Source organism: Scyliorhinus torazame, chromosome 2 (genome assembly GCF_047496885.1).
Source record: "Scyliorhinus torazame isolate Kashiwa2021f chromosome 2, sScyTor2.1, whole genome shotgun sequence".
NCBI lineage: Eukaryota > Metazoa > Chordata > Chondrichthyes > Carcharhiniformes > Scyliorhinidae > Scyliorhinus > Scyliorhinus torazame.
This window is the reverse complement of record NC_092708.1, coordinates 357,905,394-357,926,580: the sequence shown is the minus strand read 5'-3', so window position 1 is coordinate 357,926,580 and position 21,187 is coordinate 357,905,394. Positions and strand designations below refer to the sequence as shown.

The 21,187-nt window shown below is 47.0% G+C and overlaps 2 long non-coding RNA genes across 2 annotated transcripts in view; one reads left to right on the top strand and one right to left on the bottom strand.

Moving 5' to 3' along the window:
* LOC140403881 (uncharacterized) overlaps window positions 1-21,187 on the bottom strand; it is a 111,338-nt gene that overhangs the window by 49,163 nt on the left and 40,988 nt on the right. The window lies entirely within an intron of this gene.
* The window catches only part of LOC140403885 (uncharacterized), a 57,417-nt gene continuing 53,687 nt past the window's right edge, over window positions 17,458-21,187 (top strand). The window contains exon 1 of the long non-coding RNA XR_011938429.1: window positions 17,458-17,590. This is a non-coding gene — a long non-coding RNA (uncharacterized lncRNA). The remainder of the gene's footprint in view (window positions 17,591-21,187) is intronic.

The window sequence follows — 21,187 nt, the reverse complement described above, 5'->3', positions numbered from 1 at the left end:
GCGCGAACTTCCGCCGATCGGCGCAGACCTTTCGGCCCCGGCTGGCATGGCGCCAAAGGCTGTCCACGACAGCTAGCGGAGCACCAACCACTCCGGCATGGGCCTAGCCCTTCAAGGTGAGGGCTTGGCCCCTAAAGGTGCGCAGACTTCCGCACCTTAGGGGCAGCCCGACGCCGGAGTGGTTCCCACCACTCCATTACGCCGGAACCCCCCGCCCCGCCGGGTAGGGGAGAATCCCGGCCCTAATGTTCGGTTCATCGGGTTCTGGTGACCTTTAGCCCCTTGAGTTTCTCTAATACTCTATCCCTTGTGATTGGGATTTTTGTATGTTCTACCATGTTATTTGAAAACAGCTCATCTGCTATCTTAGGGATATCTGTGGTCACTACCCTTTGGACATCCTTAACCACAAGATCCCTTATTATTCCTTCTTCAAATTTAAAATAGCCTATTCCTGGGTAGGTTCCATAACATACAACTCTAAAAAGCACTCCCTGATGCATTCCACAAATGCTTTTTCTTCGCTACCCTTGCCGGTCTGGTTTGCCCAATCGATTACAGATTAAAGTCTGCCATGATAATTGCAGTTCCCATCAAACATGCCTTTGATATTTCTCCATTTATCCTCTGACCTCTTGGGAGGTCATATTTTGGGAGTCCATAGACTACTCCCACCCTTGTCTTCCTTCCCTTGCTACTCATGATTTCAACCCAAACCGAGTACCACCCTGACTCCCTGTTCCACTATTGAAGGTAGACACGTCACAACCAATGTTGTTTTACCCAATACTCAGAATATGTTGCAACGTTGCTTAGTTGGTCTTACTGAAAACTCGTGACACTAGTCTTTACTTAGAATAATAGAATTCAACGTACAACAGCTCATTTAAAAACCACATCCTTTCCACTGTGAAGAGTAGTAATCTCTAGCAACAGCACTGTTAAAACAAAATATACAAATCTGAATTATTTTAGTTTGCAGCATCATTAATCAAATTCTGATGCAAGTCTCCCACACAGTGCTTTACTTCCCAATGTTCACAGCTTATGCCTCAATGCCACAGAAACACCATTTATTAGACTGTAATTTTCCTCCACAAGGGTTCTGACACCATGACACCACTGTGAACTAATGTACTGAAAACAGTGTCCCAGGTTGGAGAGTTCTTATGAGAGTCTATAGCTGCGAACAATCTCTACATTGTCTAACAGTAGAGTACAATTATTGAAACCTCATGAGTGACGGCTTTCCAACCTCCCCCACACATGACTTCCCCCTTTGGTTTATCAGAGAACAGCACTGCCAGAATTCCTACCATCGGATTAGACAGGAATGTTACTAACGTAGCAAATAACAATATAATGCTAGAATACCATCACAGCACGACGGCACACAGAGAAAGCAGCGGGATTAAGTGAGCTGATTTTTTTAAGGCACCCTTTTGTTTTATTATGAAAGAGCTGAGTGCAAGGCAAAAAAATACCCTTCTTTGGTAGCATTCTAACAATATCTAACAACTTACTGAGGCCAATGACAATGGGGGTATCTGGTAATTAGGAGAACTCCTGCATGCAAACCTATTCGATGGCTATGATGTTTGTGATTGCAAATCATATTGTCTGGAATGTACAGTGAAAAACTGAGTGGGAAATATTGCCACTGTTAGAGACCACGCAAATAGCTCAAATGTAAATAGCTCAAATATATTAAATATTTTTTACCATCATTCAATTAGTTCAGAGTAACCCCAAAAAAGTACAATTGTTTCCCTAATTAGCGTCATTACCCAGGATTTTCAGATATTTTTGTGAACCTCAACCATCGCAGTGACCAATTATCTCCAAAGGCCTCCACAGACAAAAAGCTAATTGCCCAGCATTGGCACTTACCCTTGCGACGTGCGGTGGCTACATTTTATGGGACCACAATCTTTACATCCCAAATTAATGAAGCTAATGGGGCTCACCATTCCTTATGTACAAAGGCTACATCGTTTTCAGGTGTCATGTGAGAGTATCTTTAAGAAATGGGTGTTTATAAATGGGTGTGTATATAAATATCTGTAGTGAGAGTACCTTTAAGAAATGGGTGTTTACTACTGCGTAGATGTCAGAGAGTGGGTGGAGCTGGGCTGTCTGTCAGCTTTTTACTTTTGTTTTAGGCTGTTTGCTGCAGGGTGTGTTTTAGTTTCATTTTCAGAGCTGGATAGCTGCAGTCACAGCCAGAAGGTGTATGAGTTTCTCTCTGTAATCTAAAGATTGTTAATCGATCCTGGTGATTTAAAACTAATAACAGTAGTGACTTTAACCTGATGTTTTTCTGGTAAAAGGTGTTTTAAGTCTTATGGATGTTAAAAGGATAGCTTAAAGGATTACTTAGTGTTGTACTCTTTGGGGGTTGTATTTGAATTGATGGTTGCTAAGATGTTCACTGTTTGTTTTAAAAAGGTAAACTTAAATTCATAGAATAAACATTGTTTTGCTTTAAAAAATACTGCTGTACCACACCTGTAGAGTGGACCGTGTGCTCCCCATACCACAATCTATTAAAAGTTGTGGGTCAGCTGAACTCCATGATACACTTGGGGGTTCTCTAAACCCTGGTCCATAACACAAGTGAGGGAAGATATGCGATTAAGCATGGTCATATGAAATTATTCTGTGGGAGATGCTCCTTTTCACCATTATCGAAATTACATTTTCTGACCGGTTCCCCATTTAAATGCATTGAACAGTATGAATTTCTTGTATTTGTGTGGTCACAGAAACCTGACCACAGAATATATTAAGCCTTGTCCATTTCAGTCTAAATACGCCCTTGACAAAATGTTCAGCATTAATTGCTGCTGATCAATCTCTTTGGCACTGAAAATCAACTATGGCAAGTATGGATGTTTCATTGTTCGAGGATAGTTTTTAAAATTTAAATACATTTTGGGTAGAGTTCTCCAGTTCCGCCGTGGTGGTTTTCCCACGGCGGAGGCAGCACACCATCAGCTGGCGGTGGGATCTGCCGGTTCCACGAAAGTCGACGACGATTTATATTTCTTGCCTGGGCTGCCGACGGGGAACCCGTGGTGGAAGTCGGCTTCGGAGGAACCGGAAGATCCCACCGGTGAGGAGGGCAGAAGCATGCCACCCTTAATCTTCTCATTTTGGTCTCTCTATTAATCCAATCCTTCCCTCATTATTTCTGTTTCCGTACTTGATTTGACATTGGACTTACTTTTTCAACTTGTACTTTCTTCTGAAACTTTGTGGTGTTAATTGCAGAATCCTCCAAGTGGTTAGCACTGCTGCCTCACAGCGCTAGGGACCCAGGTTCGATTCCAGCCTTGGGTGACTCTGGGCGGAATTCTCCCCTATCGGGCGGGACGGGGGGTCCCGGCGGGATGGAGTGGCGGGAACCACTCCAGCGTCGGGCCGCCCCAAAGATGAGGATTTATCCGCACCTTTAGGGGCCTTGAGGGGCTAGGCCCACGGAGGAGTGGTTTCCGATCCACATGCCGGCCTGGAAGGCCTTTGGCGCCACGCCAGCCGGGGCCGAAAGGACTCTGCCGGCCGGCGCGAGTCAGCGCATGCGTGGGAGCGTCAGCGGCTGCTGACGTCATCCCCGCGCATGCGGAGGGGGGGGGGTGTCTCTTACGCGTCGGCCATGGTGAAGGCTGTGGCCAAGGTGGAGGGAAAAGGGTGCCCCCACGGCGCAGGACCGCCCGCAGATCAGTGAGCCCCGATCGCGGGCCAGGCCACCGTGGGGGCACCCCCCGGGGCCAGATCGTCCCGCGCCCCCCCCCCCCCCCCCAGGACCCTGGAGCCCGCCCCTCGCCGCCAGGTCCCGCCGGGAAGAGAGGTGGTTTGATCTTCGCCGGTGGGACAGGCATTCCAGCAGCGGGACTTCGGCCCATCGCGGGCCAGAGAATTGCCGGGGGGGGCCCGCCGACTGGCGCAACGCGATTCCAGCCCCCGCCGAATATCCGGTGCCGGAGAAATCGGCTAGCGGCGGGGGCGGGATTCACACCAGCCCCCGGCGATTCTCCAAACCGGCGGGGGGGGTCGGAGAATCCCGCCCTCTATGTGTGGAGTTTGCACATTCTCCCCGTGTGTGCATGGGTTTCACTCCAGGTGCTCCGGGTTCCTCCCACAGTCCAAAGATGTGCAGGTTAGGCGGATTGGCCATGATAAATTGCCCCTTTGTGTCCAATGATGTGCAGGTTAAGTGGATTGGCAATGCTAAATTGCCCCTTTGTGTCCAATGATGTGCAGGTTAGGTGGATTGGCCATGCTAAATTGCCCCTTTGTGTCCAATAATGTGCAGGTTAGGTGGATTGGCCATGCTAAATTGCCCCTTTGTGTCCACTGAAATGCAGGTTAGGTGGAATGGCCATGCTAAATTGCCCCTTTGTGTCCAATGATATGCAGGGTAGGTGGATTGGTCATGATTATGGGGGATAGGCGGGGGAGTGGGCCTAGATGGAGTGCTCTTTTGGAGGGTCGGTGCAGACTTGATGGGCTGAATGGCCTCCTTCTGCACTGTAGGGGTTTTATGGATTTATAGGGTTAATTGGTTGAGGAGATGCACAATTGCTTTCCCTGATCACTTAGATCCCAGGTGATCCCAAATTCCCTGTAGAGGGCATTGCACAATTTTGCTCTTCCACTTGCAGCAAATCCCAGGGCAAACATTGTCGACACTTAATGAGGAAGAGGCGAGTCAAGCTCAGTGGGTGCTGCTCATTGGTCGGTCACAGCACTTATCGGACCATTATGCTTGAAAATTGCAAAGTGAACATTGTTAGTTAGAGCTGAAGAAAAAGAAATGAATCCCCAAAAAACCAACGAGACGACATAAAGCTGACCAATGGCAGAATTTTAAATTGCTGAAGCAACAATGAAGCAGCAGAGCCTATTAATGCAACACATTTATTTAAAACCTTAATATGGGACAGATGACTTTGGAGAAGTGCTTCTGATTTACAGTAATCTTATTAGCAAAACTATTGCAGGCAGATTCTAAAAACTCAATGACAAACCCAGAGTAAAATAAATTGAAAAGTCCAATAAATGCCAATAACCTAAACGGGGTTTGAAGCATCTTTAAACAACGACGCCAGCATTAGATACAAAGTCATGTTTATAATGCCACTGGCCTTATCTCCAACCTGCTAGGATGCTCAATGATAGAAAACACCACAAATTATCAGCATAAAAAGTTTTGTACACCATAACTCTCTCACAGAGTCACCATCCGTAATCTAAAGGAGAACTACATTTATCACTGGGGAGCTGTTTAGTCATAAATCAATAACACTTCTCAACAGTTCAATTGTAAACTTTAACCAACCATCAACTTTTGTAACCATGTGGCAGATTTATAACTTTCTGCCTGGGTGTGAAAGGCAACATTAAAGATCAGCCAGTCTTTGGAGAAACTGCCCAATTTTTCTTTTCATTGATTTTCCCTGAGTTATTTTCTGACTTATGCTCCTGACTATAGACTCTTGTTCATTTCTAATCGGCAATTAGAAACGAAGAAGAATGCTGTCCATTGTAGATGTGTGGTGCTGCCCAGGTTGAAAGGTCCATGCCGACTTTCCCACTTGAGTCAGCAGCACTGAAATAGCTTTAAACAAAATCAGAGCTGCATCGGTCGGTGACTGTGAACATGGTGAATTACCCTTCCCCATACGTCTCCCCGCAGTCTCTGATTATAGTTGACCTCCTGCTTGGTGGAACTGCTCTGCCTTGGTCCCATTCTTTTTCTCATCCCTCGCAATGGCTTCTCCTCAAGGCCGCTGAGTTGTTACCTCTGTCGTCCTCCAAACGTCATCCTTAACCCTCTCTGCTTCCCCGTCCACACGATTCAAGAATAGAATCCGCACTTGTAGGTCACACCTCGTGTAAGTGTGCTGATGAATGCCAAGGCTTCCTGTCCATATTCTCACCATCTCCAAGACGATTGCTAAACACAACTCTTTGCCCAAGCGTTTTGTGACCCCCTATTAAATTCACCTTCCTTGGTTAGGTAACCTTATTTAAAACCTCTGCCTCTGTGAATCACTTAAGATATTTTACCACATTGAAACACATATATCAATATAAATTATTAACACATACCATCTGTGGCGAGATTGTTTGCTCAAAACACAACATTGGAAATTGACCCTCTCCATCAAACTTTTAAGTAATAAATACTGACTGTATCAGATAGAAGTAGGTTTCAGAAACCAGTTGCCAGGACCTCTCCTGGCAACTTTCAATGGTGATTTGGGTTTCGTCCAGTATTTTCCATGTTATAATTATGTTCCCAAATAAAAGTATATATTTTGCCTTATAAACTGGGAAATTGGGAATGGAGTAGGGAGGATTGCACTAATAGCTGTAATTGCTGTCTCTAGAACAGGTAGAAGGCTGGATTTTGTGGTGCCGAATGGGAAAAGCAAGATGATGGGTGGACATGGAGAATTACATGGAAGGTTGTGCGCCAAACTCCCGGCTCCAGGAAAACTAAGCGAGTAGGTCATTGGTGTGAAAACAAAATGGGAAACTGGCCCATTGAGGGCAGGAAACTCTTAGATATGCTTAATTGTCCACTTACATGTAGTGTAAATACAATTTGATGTAACATAATCCTATATCCTCAATTTAGTGAAACTCATAAATGACTCTTGAGCCTTTTAGCCTGCCTAAGTAATAGCTGGTGGCTTTTATGTGGCTCCCTTGATTCAAAGTGAGAGTCCTTTGGATCCCCAGGAGCCACTGGATTGACCTTGGAGACATTCTCTCTGTATAAAAACCTGTTGGGCTGACACTCTGGGAGGCGGAGTCTAAGGCAGGAAATTCAGAACCTAGAGGTACGGGGTGAATAGTCAGAAGCTTTTTCCCAGGGTGGAAGACTCAATTACAAGGGGGCCAGGTTCAAGGTGAGAGGGGGAAAGGTTTGGGGAGATGTGCGGGGTAGGTTTTTACGCAGAGGGTGGTGGGTGCCTGGAATGCATTGCCAGTGGAGGTGGGGGAGGCAGGCACGATAGCAACTTTTACAATGTATCTTGATAGATACATGATCGGGCGGAGAATGGAGGGATACAGATCATTTGGGAAATAAGTAGTAGGTCTAATTGAGGAATCTGTATCGGCGCAGGCTTGGTGAGCCGAAGGCCTTCTTCCTGTGCTGTAATGTTCTTTGGGTCCAGAATGTAAAGGGGCAGCGCACAGCTGAGGTGCAGAAGGGTCTCCCCTCAAAGCATCATCACAGATCGGTGTCTCTAAGGGTAATGCTGCTAACTTTTGGTTGGCTCTTAAATGTTGCTCGTTGTGTCATTACTCAACTTGCTCTGTTTCTATAACCTTTGCTCTCGCGTCGCCAGGTATCTTTATGATACCACCACGAGGTTCAATTTCAAGTGCTGATCAATAACTCAATACACCAGTTAGTAAGTTTCAGATCAAAACACATTTATTATACACAGTCAATCACTACTCATGCATAAAACTCTACTTACTAGACTATCTCTATACTATAGGCCTATACTTAGCTTTGGAACTGGCCCACCAGGTCAGGGGAACAAATGGCCTTTCGTTCAGGTCCTGAGTCTGTGGGATTCAAAGCTGGTATAGACTGGTAGCTAGGAGCGCCTATCTCGTAGCGTGCGTTGACTGGAGACTTACTTGGTTGATGCAGCAGCTAGGCAGGTCACTGTCAAGGGTTGGTTCGAGCTGCTTAGTGACCCTGCCAAGAAGGACAAATTGAACTTGGGGACTCTATTTTATAGTCCCCAGGGGCTTCACGCCCTTTTGGGCGGACCCCATACCTGGTTCCAAGTGATTGGACTGCGTTCCGATCACTTGGATTGATTTCTCCAATACTGGAGCTGTTCCTTGATTGAAGGTAAGTGTCCGTTGGCCTTCCTTTGTCTTGGCTCCTGCTGGCGCCGAGGAGTCTGGCTTGGATTGTTTATCTTAAATGTTTCAATTGTTCCCGGGGATCGCTCATTAATATGCAGATGGCTGTTGGTTTCAGTGCTGTCTGGGCTTCTGCAAGTTTTAATACACAGGAAACTTTGCACCTGTTTGTTTTGCCTGTGTTGACTGAATTTCCCTGTAGTCTTTGCGGGTCACCATTTTAAAGTCGGGAAGTGGCCAACCCAGGTGGCTACAGTAAGGCAGCTGACTGCCAGGGACCCAGGACGGATCCCGGATGACCCTGCCGGTGAATGTGGTGGTGTTAGGACTAAATCCAGCCCAGGGTTACTATTTCAGACTGCTATTTTTAAAGTTTTAAAACATTCTTTTGTGGGATGCAGGTGCTAGCATTTATTGCCCATCCCAAATTGCCCTTGAACTGAGTGGCTTGCTCAGCCATTTCAGAAGGCATTGCTGTGGGTCTGGAGCCACATGTAGGCCTGACCGGGTAAGGATGGCAGATTTCCTTCCCTAAAGAGCACTAGTGAACCAGTTGGGTTTTTAAATCAACAATAGTTCCACGGTCACCATTTGACTTTTAATTCCCTTTTTCTTTTTAATTCAAATTGCACCACTTGCCATGGTGGGATTCGAACTCAGCTCCCCAGGGCAGTACCCTGGGTCATTGGAATAGAAGGCCAATGACAATACCATTACACCACTGCCTCCCTATTAAAGTGAGCCCTGCTGGAAAGTTTCTATGTATAAACTAGGCTCGGCCATGATGCCCCAGTGGCCAAATAGCCAGCTATCACATGCTATCCAGGCTCACAAATGAACAAATGCCCTTTGGTCCAGATACTAAAAACAGCCTTCAGTCACCTTTCACAAGAATATTAAAAGGGTTCAAAAATGGGTGCTGAAATCTGCATCAAGTTGATACAGTCATTAACCATTACTTAAAAGCTTGACTTATTAGGTTTAATTCCCGAGGTTGTATTTCCAACAAGCTGCCTTGCACCCGAGCCTTTCCTGAGAGACATCACGCATCCCTTTCCTAAGACACACTCTGTCTTTTCTAAGTGATAAACACCCTTCCATAAGGGACACCTGCCCCCTGTCCTCAGGGGCCCCACCTTTCCTAAGGTGAAGAATGATAAAGGTTGGGAAAAAAAGTAAGCACACTATAGAGAACCTGAAGTGGATAGCAAACAATGCACTCAGCAAACATAACTCAAACCATTTTGTGTTTCATCATCACTGACCCTACCAGTAAATTATGAAGTACATCAGTTATTTTGCACACGCACTCTGGTGTTGCACAATTCACTGAAATCATCTTGCAACATGCAACTCACTGAGGTAGCCGGCTGAACAGGTTAATGCTTTTTGCAAAGACAAATAGTGAGGAAATCAATGGTTTTGGAAAATATTAAGCATGCAACTATTAATAGCACACTGGGTAATGCGAGACTGTGCTCAAAAAGAAGTTATATTTGTTCATTTGATTAAAAATTAATATATATTTGCAAATTGCAGCTTTGTTATTCTTAAGTATATTGTAGCCATCAATCTCAAACTGTAAATAAGTTACTGACTCCACAGCCACAGAAAATAAAGGCAAATTACTGAGGATGCTGGAAACCTGAAATAATAAACCAAAGATGGTGGATAAAAGCAGCAGGTCTGACAGCATCTATGGAGAGAGAAACAGAGAGCTGAGGCGGGATTCTCCACTACCCGGCGGGGCGGGGGGGTCCTGGCGGGATGGAGTGGCGCGAACCACTCCAGCGTCGGGCCGCCCCTTTAGGGGCCAAGCCCTCACCTTTAGGGGCTAGGCCCGCGCCGGAATGATTGCCGTACCGCCGGCTGGCGTGGAAGGCCTTTGGCGCCACGCCAGCCGGGGCCGAAGGGACTCTGCCGTCGGCGGAAGTCCGCGGCTGCTGACGTCATCCCCGCACATGCGCAGGGTGGGGGGTCAACGACGCGTCGGCCATCGCGGAGACCTACACGGCAGACGCATAGTAAAAGACTGCCCCCACGGCACAGGCCCGCCCGCGGATCGGTGGGCCCCGATCGCGGGCCAGGCCACCGTGAGGGCACCCCCCGGGGCCAGATCGCCCCACGCCCCCCCCAGGACCCCGGAGCCCGCTCGCGCCGCCTGGTCCCACTGGAAAGGGAGGTGGTTTAATTCACGCCGGTGGGACCGGCATTACAGCAGCGGGACTTTGGCCCATCGCTGGTGCCGGAGAATTCGGCAGCCGGCAGGGGCGGGATTCACGCCGCCCCCAGCGATTCTCGGACCCGGCGGGGGGTCGGAGAATCCCCGTCCCAGGATTCTCCCACCCCGCCCACTGCAAGAGCGCCACGGCGAAACGCCGACAATGGAGAACTTCATTGACCTTGGGCGGGATTGCCTGGTCGCCGGATGATGAAAAACTGGTCTTCAGTACTTATCTCATCAACTACATTTACTGATCTTGTATGGTCCATTGTAGGACGCACAAAACATTGATTTGCAAAGTGCTCAATACGGCTGCACCTGGAACAGACATATCCAAAAACCAGACATTGCCATGGGCCATGCCGAGTGCCACACTTTTGGTACAACATGGCGGTGGCGTCTCCTGTCACCCACTTAAAATGGCCACCCGCAGTGAGACCATGTTTCTTCATGACTTGCGTCACAGCACTAATAGCGCTGGCATCTTCCTCTGAGTTGGCGCCAAAATTCTTTGAGCAGAGTGTGCTGATTTGCTGTGCAGCTACCTCTCATTTGAGCAACGCTCCTCATTTGATACACAAAAGACAATTTGGTCGCACATCAGAGAGGATTTCTGGCTGCTGAAGTTGCACGACTGGGCCTTCAGCCTCAAGTCAGTAACAAAACTGTCACCCGGTTTTTGGGTACGCATAAGGAACATGTATCGCTCAAATGTCTCATTCTTTTGGGGCAGCATGGTGGAGCAGTGGGTTAGCCCTGCTGCCTCACAGATTCGATCCCGGCTCTGGGTCACTGTCCGTGTGGAGTTTGCACATTCTCCCCGTGTTTGTGTGGGTTTCGCCCCCACAGCCCAAAGATGTGCAGGTTAGGTGGATTGGCCACGCTAAATTGCCACTTAATTGGAAAAACTTAATTGGGTACTCTAAATTTAAAAAAATAATAATAGTCTCATTCTTTTTGGGGAAGCAATGCTGATCAAAGTGCCACACGACTTCATCATATTTCTTGTGCCCCTCCTCACCATTGAATGCAAATGAGTTATGCAGTTTAATTGCCTGTAGACCTGCCACCGTTAGCAACAATGCGATTCCCCTTTCATCAGGCTGGGTCTGCAGGCCTAGAGCCAAAACATAGAGATTAAGATGTTGCTTGATCTGAAGGGTATTGTACGTATTATTATTTTGGAATAAAACTAGCTTCTCTTTATTCACTCACCTCGGACTCGTCTGTGGTCACTAAATTGGCGACGAGAATAAAAGTGGAGCTACAGTAGGCATAGCTGGCCATCGGACGAACAATGCATTAAGCAGACTGCCATTGCCAATGTGCCCTCCCTTTCCTCCTAAGTCTGATGAAGTAGCAGCCACGCCAGTTACAGTGTCCCAGATACGGGACTGGATGCAGATGGATCCAAAGTCCGCCACATAGTGTTGTACGGTGGGCAACAGTGGAAGCATTTTCGACCAAAATATCCAGATTCAGTGTTGAAGGCAGCACCCTGCTGTGGGGGGATACATGTCATCATCCCAAGCAAGGGCCAGGACTCTATCTTGTGAGACCTGCAAAACAGAAATCCAGGGGTGTCAAAAATGAAAGTGTTCATCCGCAGCTATGTCTTGGGGCTGGACTCGAATGCAGAAATAGAAAGGCTGGACCAGCAATACAGTGTTTGTCAGGAGTAGCAGATACTTCTTTACCAGAATCTATGATACTATGATTATATCTATGATTATGGTGGACGCACACTCGAAAAGGCTTGAAATCAACAGAATGGTGTTGACTACCTCGAGGACGACCATTGAAAAATTCCGGCTCTCATTCTGCACGCACGGTATCCAGAGGTGCTGGTCACCGACACTGGGTCGTCCTTTACCAGTGAGGAATTCACGGGGGTTATGAAGGCAAACGGGGTACAGCACATCCAGACGGCCCCGTATCACCCGGCTTCGAATGGGCTGGAGGAAAGGATTGTGCAAATATTTAAGCGGGAACTGAAAAAACAGATTTCAGGATTGATGGACACTCGGCTGGCCAGATTCCTGTTCTGTAACCGAACCATGCCACATGCCGCAGCCGAGGTAGCACCGGCAGAGTTATTAATGGGCCGGCGACTGCGGACCCGTCTCAGTCTTGCGTTTCCAGATATTGCCAGGAATGTACACCATGGCCAAGAGCAGCAAGGCCATTTGGATGTAAGCGGAGCAGACTGTTTGTACCTGGTGACGACGTCTACATTAGGAACTTTACAGATGGCACCCAGTGGATCTCAGGAATGCTTCTTCGCCATACAGGCATGGTATCATACCAGGTTCAAGCACATCATGAGAAAAACACATTGATCATATCAGGAACAGAAGACCAGTGGTGTACAGAGCTCCTCGGGAGAAGCCAATTGTTGCCAGCCTCTAGATTGAAGAGCATTGCCCCAAGGGGGACAGGATACTGAAATGCGGGCGGTCATTGATACTGATTCTGACATGGAGACACAGGAGTCAGGAATTTCCGATGGGGAACAAGCCATTCAACAGCCTTTAACAGTGCCTCCACCGCGGCCAGTATAGAAACGGTGTTTGCCATCCAGGTATACGCCGCCTGGTTCAGCCCAGCAGGTGGCAGGGGCACAGCCAGGAGCGAAGAGACGCAGACATCTTCCGACTCCACCGCCCTCATTGCATATGAACTCCCCTGCTGAGGGAGAGCCAATAGCCTTTGGTATAAATGTCGGCCATGTTTGAAACTGTCTCCTCAGACCCAGTCGGGATCTGAAGAGTATTGTACATATTATTACTTTGCAATAGAACTTGTTTCTCTTTATCCATTCACCGCGGACTCGTCTGTGCCCACTAAACTATTTTTTTAAACTTTTGTTTGTCATGAAGCTGTTAATTCCATTAAAAAGTACTTTAGTATAAAAAGTGAATTTAGAGTCACAAAGTGAAAGAAAGATTTTTTTAAATGTTGGTTTGTCATGAGGACGTGAATTCCATTAAAGAAACTAAAATGGATCGATTGGTTTTGGAGTGGATGTAATCTTTGATGATCACTCGCTAATGATTGTCCGCCTTGGAAACTCCGTGTTACAGGACACGCGTTCTCTGGGTCCTTGCGTGACTGATGAGCCAAATCCTAGAGCCACATCTTCAGTTACTCACTGAAGTTTCCAAAAGGTGGGATAGGTCCTTGCACTCTAGGTCGCTGGTATTCCTTTGTCAGGCTCCTTTTCTGGGCTTCCCATTACCATCGGATGTCTTCAAAGAATTGTGTCCCTTCAATCAGGAGGTCTAAGTAGGTCTCTTCTGAGCAAGGGTCTCCCAGACGTGATGGTTATGTTGCACTTTTTGAGGTAAGCCTTCAGGGTGTCTCTGCAGTGCTTCCTTTGACCTCCTGTTGTCCAGCATCCTTCATTATGAAGAAGATTTGCTTTGGCAGTCGGGACCCTGATATCTTAAGCACTTGGCCACGGCTCAGCGGAGCTGTTTTCGGATGATTATATCCGTGATACTGGTGCTCTTGGCTTCTTCAAAGACGCTAATGTTTCTACGCCTGTCCCCCCAGCTGATGCAGAGCTAAAGTAAATTTGAATTTTGCAACTTATTTTAAGCGGTGTTATTTCAGAGTCCACCGATGTAATGGTGACACTTACGAACCTCGGCAATTATTTCAAATGCTTTAGCAAAGATTAGCGCCATAGTTAATGTATAGGAGCCTCCTATAAACTAATCTGAACTATCTCTCTAACAGGTTTTGCAGAATCCAGTGCAGATTCAGAATCTGGGGCGGGAATCTCCCCTACCCGGCGGGGCGGGGGGTTCCGGCGTAATGGAGTGGCGGGAACCACTCGGGAAGTCTCCGCACCTTTAGGGGCCAAGCCCTCACCTTGAGGGGCTAGGCCCGCGCCGGAGTGGTTTGCGTTCCACCGGCTGGCAGGAAAGGCCTTTGGCGCCAGGCCAGCCGGAGCCGAAAGGTCTTCGCCGGGCGATGCGGGTCGGCGCATGCGCGGGAGCATCAGTGGCTGCCGGCGTCATTCCCGCGCATGTGCAGGGGAGGGGGTCTCTTCTGCCTCTGCCATAGTGAAGACCATGGCGAAGGCGGAAGAAAAAGAGTGCCCCCACGGCACAGGCCCGCCTGCGGATCGGTGGGCCCCGATCGCGAGCCAGGCCACCGTGGGGGCACCCCCCGGGGCCAGATCGCCCTGTGCCCCCCCCCTAGGAACCCAGAGCCTGCCCGCGCTGCCTTGTCCCGCCGTTCAAAAGGTGGTTTAATCCACGCTGGCGGGACAGGCATTCCAGCAGCGGGACTTCGGCCCATCGCGGGCCGGAGAATCAGCGGGGGTGGGCCCGCCGACCGGCGCAGCGCGATTCCCGCCCCCGCCGAATCTCGGGTGGCGGAGACTTCGGGACACGACAGGGGCGGGATTCACGTCAGCCCCCGGCTATTCGCCGACCCAGCGTGGGGTCGGAGAATCCCGCCCCTGGAGTCAAGCTACATATCTGACTGGTGAGGAAGTGAACCAATAATGTAATAATCTGTAATGGCCTGGATTTTAGGCCCGATAAAATCAGACACATTAAAGTAAATTATTAGACATTTTAAATCAAGACAGAGTCAGCTCCAGCAAATGGCCTGATGGGAATTAGAACTTGGCAAAGTTTGAATAGACTGAAACTCAGACAAACTGTCAGGACATGTGTGGACCTATCAATTATCCATCAAGAGACAATTGCCTCTATTCAAATGGTTGAGTAAATCAATCACCCATCAAGAGGCAATCAGCTCTATTCATAGGTCAATTGTTTTGAGTAAACTAGGTTACAGACAAACAATATGTCAGGAAATGGACCCCAATGTCCTGCTGGGTAGCCATTAGTAATTCCATTGGATGGTGCCACTCCTATCCTGTGACCTTATCAACTGGGGCTGGAGAGCATTCTGAAAAGGCATGGGGAGTGGCATAAGAATCAAACCCCTGGACCTCCCAACAACGAGGACTCCATGCAGCAGAGACGTAAGGAAGCAGCTTGCAAGACCCACCTTCGCAACGAAGAAAGATCCTGAGGAAATTGAGACTCAGAGAATCGGACCCACAGCGCGACTGAGTTCATCGGCACTGGTAGTATTAAGAATCTTGGGACTTTATAGTAATATTTTAGGATAATTTAACAGTAACTGATTTTTACTGTTTGTTGAATAAAGTTTTTGGATTTATACACATATGTTTCCTTTGTTTGCCTCTTCAATAAAGCCATCTGGGTAAAACTTTTGAATAATGCATGGAAACATACATAGAAAATAGGAGGTCTTTCGGCCCTTCGAGCCTGCTCCGCCATTCATTATGATCATGGCTGATGTCATGTGAGAGTCCTTTTAAGAAATGGGTGTTTAGAAATGGGTGTGTATATAAATATCTGCAGTGAGAGTACCTTTAAGATATGGGTGTTTAGTACTGCAGTGATATCAGAGAGTGGGTGGAGCTGGGCTGTCTGTCAGCTTTTTATTTTCGTTTTAGGCTGTTTGCTGCAGAGTGTGTTTTAGTTTTGTTTTCAGTGTGGGAGCTGAAGCCAGACAGAGCAAGTGTACTGTTGATCTCTCTCCCATCAAAAGACTATCTCTTGATCATTTGGTCAATTCAGAATTATAAATGTTCTCAGTAGTGAATGTAAAGCTAATGTGCTTCTGTTAAAATATGTTTGTTTTGTGTGGATGTTAAAAGGAAAGCTTAAAGGTTTACTTAGTGTTGTAGTCTTTGGGGGTTGTATTTGAATTAATGGTTGCTAAGATGTTCACTGTATGTTTTAAAAAGGTTAACTTGAGTCCATAGAATAAACATTGTTTTGCTTTTAAAAAATACTTTTCCATTTCTGCTGTACCACACCTGTAGAGTGGGCCGTGTGCTCCCCATACCACAATCTATTAAAAGTTGTGGGTAAGGTGAAATCCATGATACACTTTGGGATTCGCAAAACCCTGGCCCATAACAAATTGGGGGCTCGAGGGGGATAAAAGTCTATCTATTGGATTGGCTTAGTGAACCTAAAGACAGTGAGGGGTGAGCATATTGTGGTTGCTTTTCAGGTGTGGTATTTTAGTTTAAGTTGGGAGTGTGTTGTGGACAATAAATGGATAGAAATAAAAATTGGGTGACGGTGGAGGAGAGCGTTCACAGCCTGAAGTTGTTGAACTCAATGTTAAGTCCGGAAGGCTGTAACGTGCCTAATTGGAAGATGAGGTGCTGTTCCTCCAGTTTGTGCTGGGCTTCACTGGAACATTGCACTGGCCAAGGACGGACATGTGGATGTGGGAGCAGGATGGAGAGTTGAAATGACAGCGACAGTAAAGGTCTGGGTCCTGCTTGCGGACGGACCGGAGGCGTTCTGCAAAGCGGTCACCCAGTCTGCGTTTAGTCTCTCCAATGTAGAGTAGACCGCACTGGAAAACTCTTTCCACGAAATAACCCTGGATAGTTAGCAAACAGAATCCCTTCCTGTTTTAAGCTGGTCTCTCTTTCACCTGCAGAACCGTGCAGGTTGAAAATCCAATTTGCAGGAAAGGCTTGCAGGTTAAATAAGCTAAACTTTCTTTCCTTAAATAACCTGCTTGTTTCTAACCGCTGGGCACGCAGGATTGAAATCATTCCCATTATTTCCTGGATGTCAGTGAGATAGTCTGATTTATGCCTCACTTTCAACCAACAAATCAGTTTACAATTTTAGCTCTTTTTTGTTAACTTGGTGCCAAGAATACAGTATAGTCGAGGCAAATATCAGAAAAGCAACTTCACATATTTGACCTCGGTGGTTGCTGGGAGCAACTAAAGCCCTGAATAAATTGTGCGGTGATACCAATGAATAAGTTACAGATTTGCACAGTTTAATGCATGTTCCAACAACTCTGGTTCAATTAATGATAGTTGTCTTTGCGTTGACATTTTTGTATCCAAGGGCAAATACATTCTCTTGGAGAGAGGCTCTATAATCTGGAGAAAGAGTTTTCTAATCATTGTGCTGGGCACTGCCAGTTGCTACAGACCTTAGACAGCAAGGTAGACTTGTTAAAGTGCTTTAATTCATCTTTTAGAAATGACTCTGAAGTCCTTCACACACAACGGATAATTTGGTCATGCTGTGCCTATTATTCAGACAAAACACAGAGGTCCACTTCAGCGCTAAAAGCTCCTGCAGTCAAAGGCTCCGAAGTGGATTGATTTATTTTCTGTTTTATTATAGTCAGTTGTCTCCAACGCACTCTGACCAGTTTAACCTCAGAGTTTAAACAGGTGATTGTGAAATCACTTACCGATATCTCCCAACATGCACTGCTCTCCAGAACAATTGCAGAGGACTGGAAAGTAACAAAAGTGAAAACAGGCTGGGGCTTAGTGCACATGATGCACATCAATTACTGAACAAAATGTGCTTTAGACATTTCTAAAGGACACTACAGGAAATCAGCTCAAGAGCATAAGTTAAAGTAAGTAAGTGGGGTTTAGCAGCGGTTAGTCACGTTTGGTGTTACTGACCATGCTGTTAAGGATTAAATGCCATTCAAGTTGTTTAACGTAAAAAAAATGATTGAACATGATTCAGGCCCCAGGATATGTGAAAATTAATTGAATTAAGAGACAGCTAGTTGGAGTAAATGAGGAGGAGTTGTTGTGGCACAATGGATAGCGTCACTGCCTCTCAGCCAAGAGCTCCAGGTTCGGGTCCTACCCCAGTACTTGATGGCCAAGGAATGCCCGTTCATAACATGGCTAAAACAGGTTGAATGTCAACCTGAAAATCCTTCCAAACACGTCAATGACTGACGGTAAGAGCGTGAGAGACTCCTGGCCAGTCACACTTGATGTGGAATGGAGCCCCCTCAAGCTATAAGCTTCTGGCAACAGACTAGAGAACTGTTCCAGGAATTACTAGCTATACAAGCCTGCCTTAGTGCACCACTAGGTGCAAGAAGAGAAGTGGAATAAATGTTAATGGGAAGACATTTACCTCAAAGCTTGTAATTTGGACACCATCATTTTAATCACCTTCAGCCAGAAGTGTCAAATGGATGACCCATCTCGGCCTCCTCCCCTGATCCTCAGCATCGCATGTGCCTATCTTCAGTCAATTCTATTCACACCCCGTGGTCATCAAGAAATGGGTGGAACTACTGTTTACTGCAAAGAGTATGGTCCCTGACAACACTCCAGCACTGATGAGGATTTGTGTGTCAGAACTAGCCATTCCCTCAGCCAAGATATTCCACCGACAGTGCCGGCATCTACCCAAAAATGTCCCAAACAAATCCAGGGCAAATCCAATCCAGCCAATTGTCACCCCATTATTCAACTCTCAAAGATCAGCTAATTGATGGAAATGTGATGGAATCAGTGCCAGCAAGCTGCACTTCCACAACAATAACATACTCGCTGAAGCTCAATCTAGGCCCTGCCGGGCCACTCGGCTCCTGACCTCTTTACCGCCTTCGTCCAAACATGGTCAAAAGAGGGCAGCACGGTAGCCTTGTGGATAGCACAATTGCTTCACAGCTCCAGGGTCCCAGGTTCGATTCCGGCTTGGATCACTGTCTGTGCGGAGTCTGTACATCCTCCCCGTGTGTGCGTGGGTTTCCTCCGGGTGCTCCGGTTTCCTCCCGCAGTCCAAAGATGTGCAGGTTAGGTGGATTGGCCATGGTAAATTGCCCTTAGTGTCCAAAATTGGCCTTAGTGTTGGGTGGGGTTACTGGGTTATGGGGATAGGGTGGAGGTGTTGACCTTGCGGTAGGGTGCTCTTTCCAAGAGCCAGTGCAGACTCGATGGGCCGAATGGCCTCCTTCTGCACTGTAAATTCTATGAAAACTCAAGAGGTGAGGTGAGATTGAGTGACTGCCTCGACATCGAGGCAGCCTTTGATTGATAGTGGCATCAAGGAGTCCTAGCCAAACTGGAGTCAATGCCAATCAGAGGGAAAACTCTTCAAAGACGTGCAGGTTAGGTGGATTGGCCATGATAAATTGCCCTTAGTGACCAAAAAGGTTAGGAGGGGTTATTGGGTTATGGGGATAGGGTGGAAGTGAGGGCTTAAGTGGGTTGGTGCAGACTCGATGGGCCGAACGGCCTCCTTCTGCACTCTATGTTCAATGTTTTATGTTCTTCATGGATTGAAGTCATGCCTAGGCACAAAGAAAGATTGTTGTGGTTGTTGGAGGCTAATGACCTCAGCCCCAGGTGATATTACAGTCATGCCTAGGCGGGCTCGTATAATTTGGCAGGAGATTCCCAGCTTCTTGAAAAGTTTGTTCACCTGCCACACACTTCACTCTTCTTGATCAGCACCTCCCTGCTGTCAGTACTTACTGCTCCATGAAAGCAGCTTGCACAGCTCTACTGTGGACCTCTGGTGAGGGGCAAGAGGAGCAGCAGCATCGGCAGCACGAGCTGCCTTCTCCTCAGGAATATGCCACTCCCCATGACAGAGAGGTTTGCACACAGAGATCCAACTCAAAGAATTTTCTACTCCTGACCGAGGGATACAGTATCTTGAACTTGAAATTCTCACTTTGACAGACTTGGACCGTCAACCCATTCACTCTCTGATTGGATGCAAAACCCGAAAGTGCGATACTCATGATGCCCATGCTGTAGTTGAGTTAATTAGCCACTTCAATGCTCATTCAATTACAACCGATTTCCTACCCTGCGATATGCAGCTCTCGATATCCCCATGACTCTGAGAATCCCCACATGAACGCTGTTTCTGCCTCTTCAGCTGTTGCCTAACCTGCTGAGTAAGGGCAGCACCTTCTGTGTCACAAGCACTCGTGCCTCTGGCGTCACCAGGGTCTGCCTTCTTGGTGGATGTCAAATATCCCATGGCACTGTTCAGAAGAGCAAGGGAGTTACCCATGGTGACCTGGCCAATATTTAGCTCTCAATCAACATCACAAAAACAGATTATTGAGTCACTATCACACTGCTCTTTTCTGGAGCTGGAATTTATGCCCACGTCATCCCACTCCACCTCATCTGATGAGCATGTTGAGCACATGAAATATGTTGGGTGGCTAACCCACCACTTTTCCAGCCCACCCCTGACGCGGTCAGGACAATTGAAGGACTTAAGTGGCCAACTTTGCCAGTTTGAAGCCATCAATCTGACTACACTGCCATAAATGCTGGGCAGTGGATGCCGGTCAATACTGGTGAGGCTGTTTGTTCAACAATCTCTCCGCACCTAAAAGGCCTGGGACTTACTCAGATCCAATGTCCCTCTTGCAGTCCCAGCAGTACCCATTGCTACGTTCTGGCATTGCTGAGTCTATCAATTTGGCTGGCAGCTCTTGAGGACAGGACTTTGTCCCATTGAAGGATAAAGGCCAACGTCCAATTTGTTTAGGCCGCCTGGGGTGTGTTATCACGGTGGGTGGCCTTATTTAAAGCCAGATAGTTTGGAACTGACTTTCAGGATGTCAAGCAGTAAGTACACACCTCCTCACCGACAACCCCTCTAAAACCCAGCCCCAGGAGCTTGCTACAGACATATTTGCCGATGCGTGTCCAACATTACAGCAGCTACTATGCTTCAGAAGGTACTTCACAGCCTGTAACGTATTCTGAGACCCCCAGTTGTGGAAAGTATTATATAAATGTAATTTTTTTTAACTTCAAGCATCCACGGTATTTTGTTCTGTATAAACGCTTCACTAAATTTGAAACAAATCATGTTTTCTACTGCATAGAAGATTCACGATAGGGAAGAATAAGCCAAATAGGCAATTCCAGAAGTATTTCTTCAGCCAAAATGTGTTCAACCTATCAAACCATCAGTGCTAGTGATTCAAAACCATGTTCAAAAGGAAATAGCTACGTTCTTGACATTTGAAAGCATTCATACTGATTAACTTTTATAAATGAAAGAGGTATTTTGGATGGGGAAAAATAAGGAGGATAATTGGACGAGGAGGCTAGGTGATCTGATATATGCTGCTATCTCACAATCATTCTTCATCATTCTGGACAGTGTTATTAGTTTGTGTTGGTATTTTCAGGACATACTATTTGCCTGCTGACTGTTTAATTCTGCC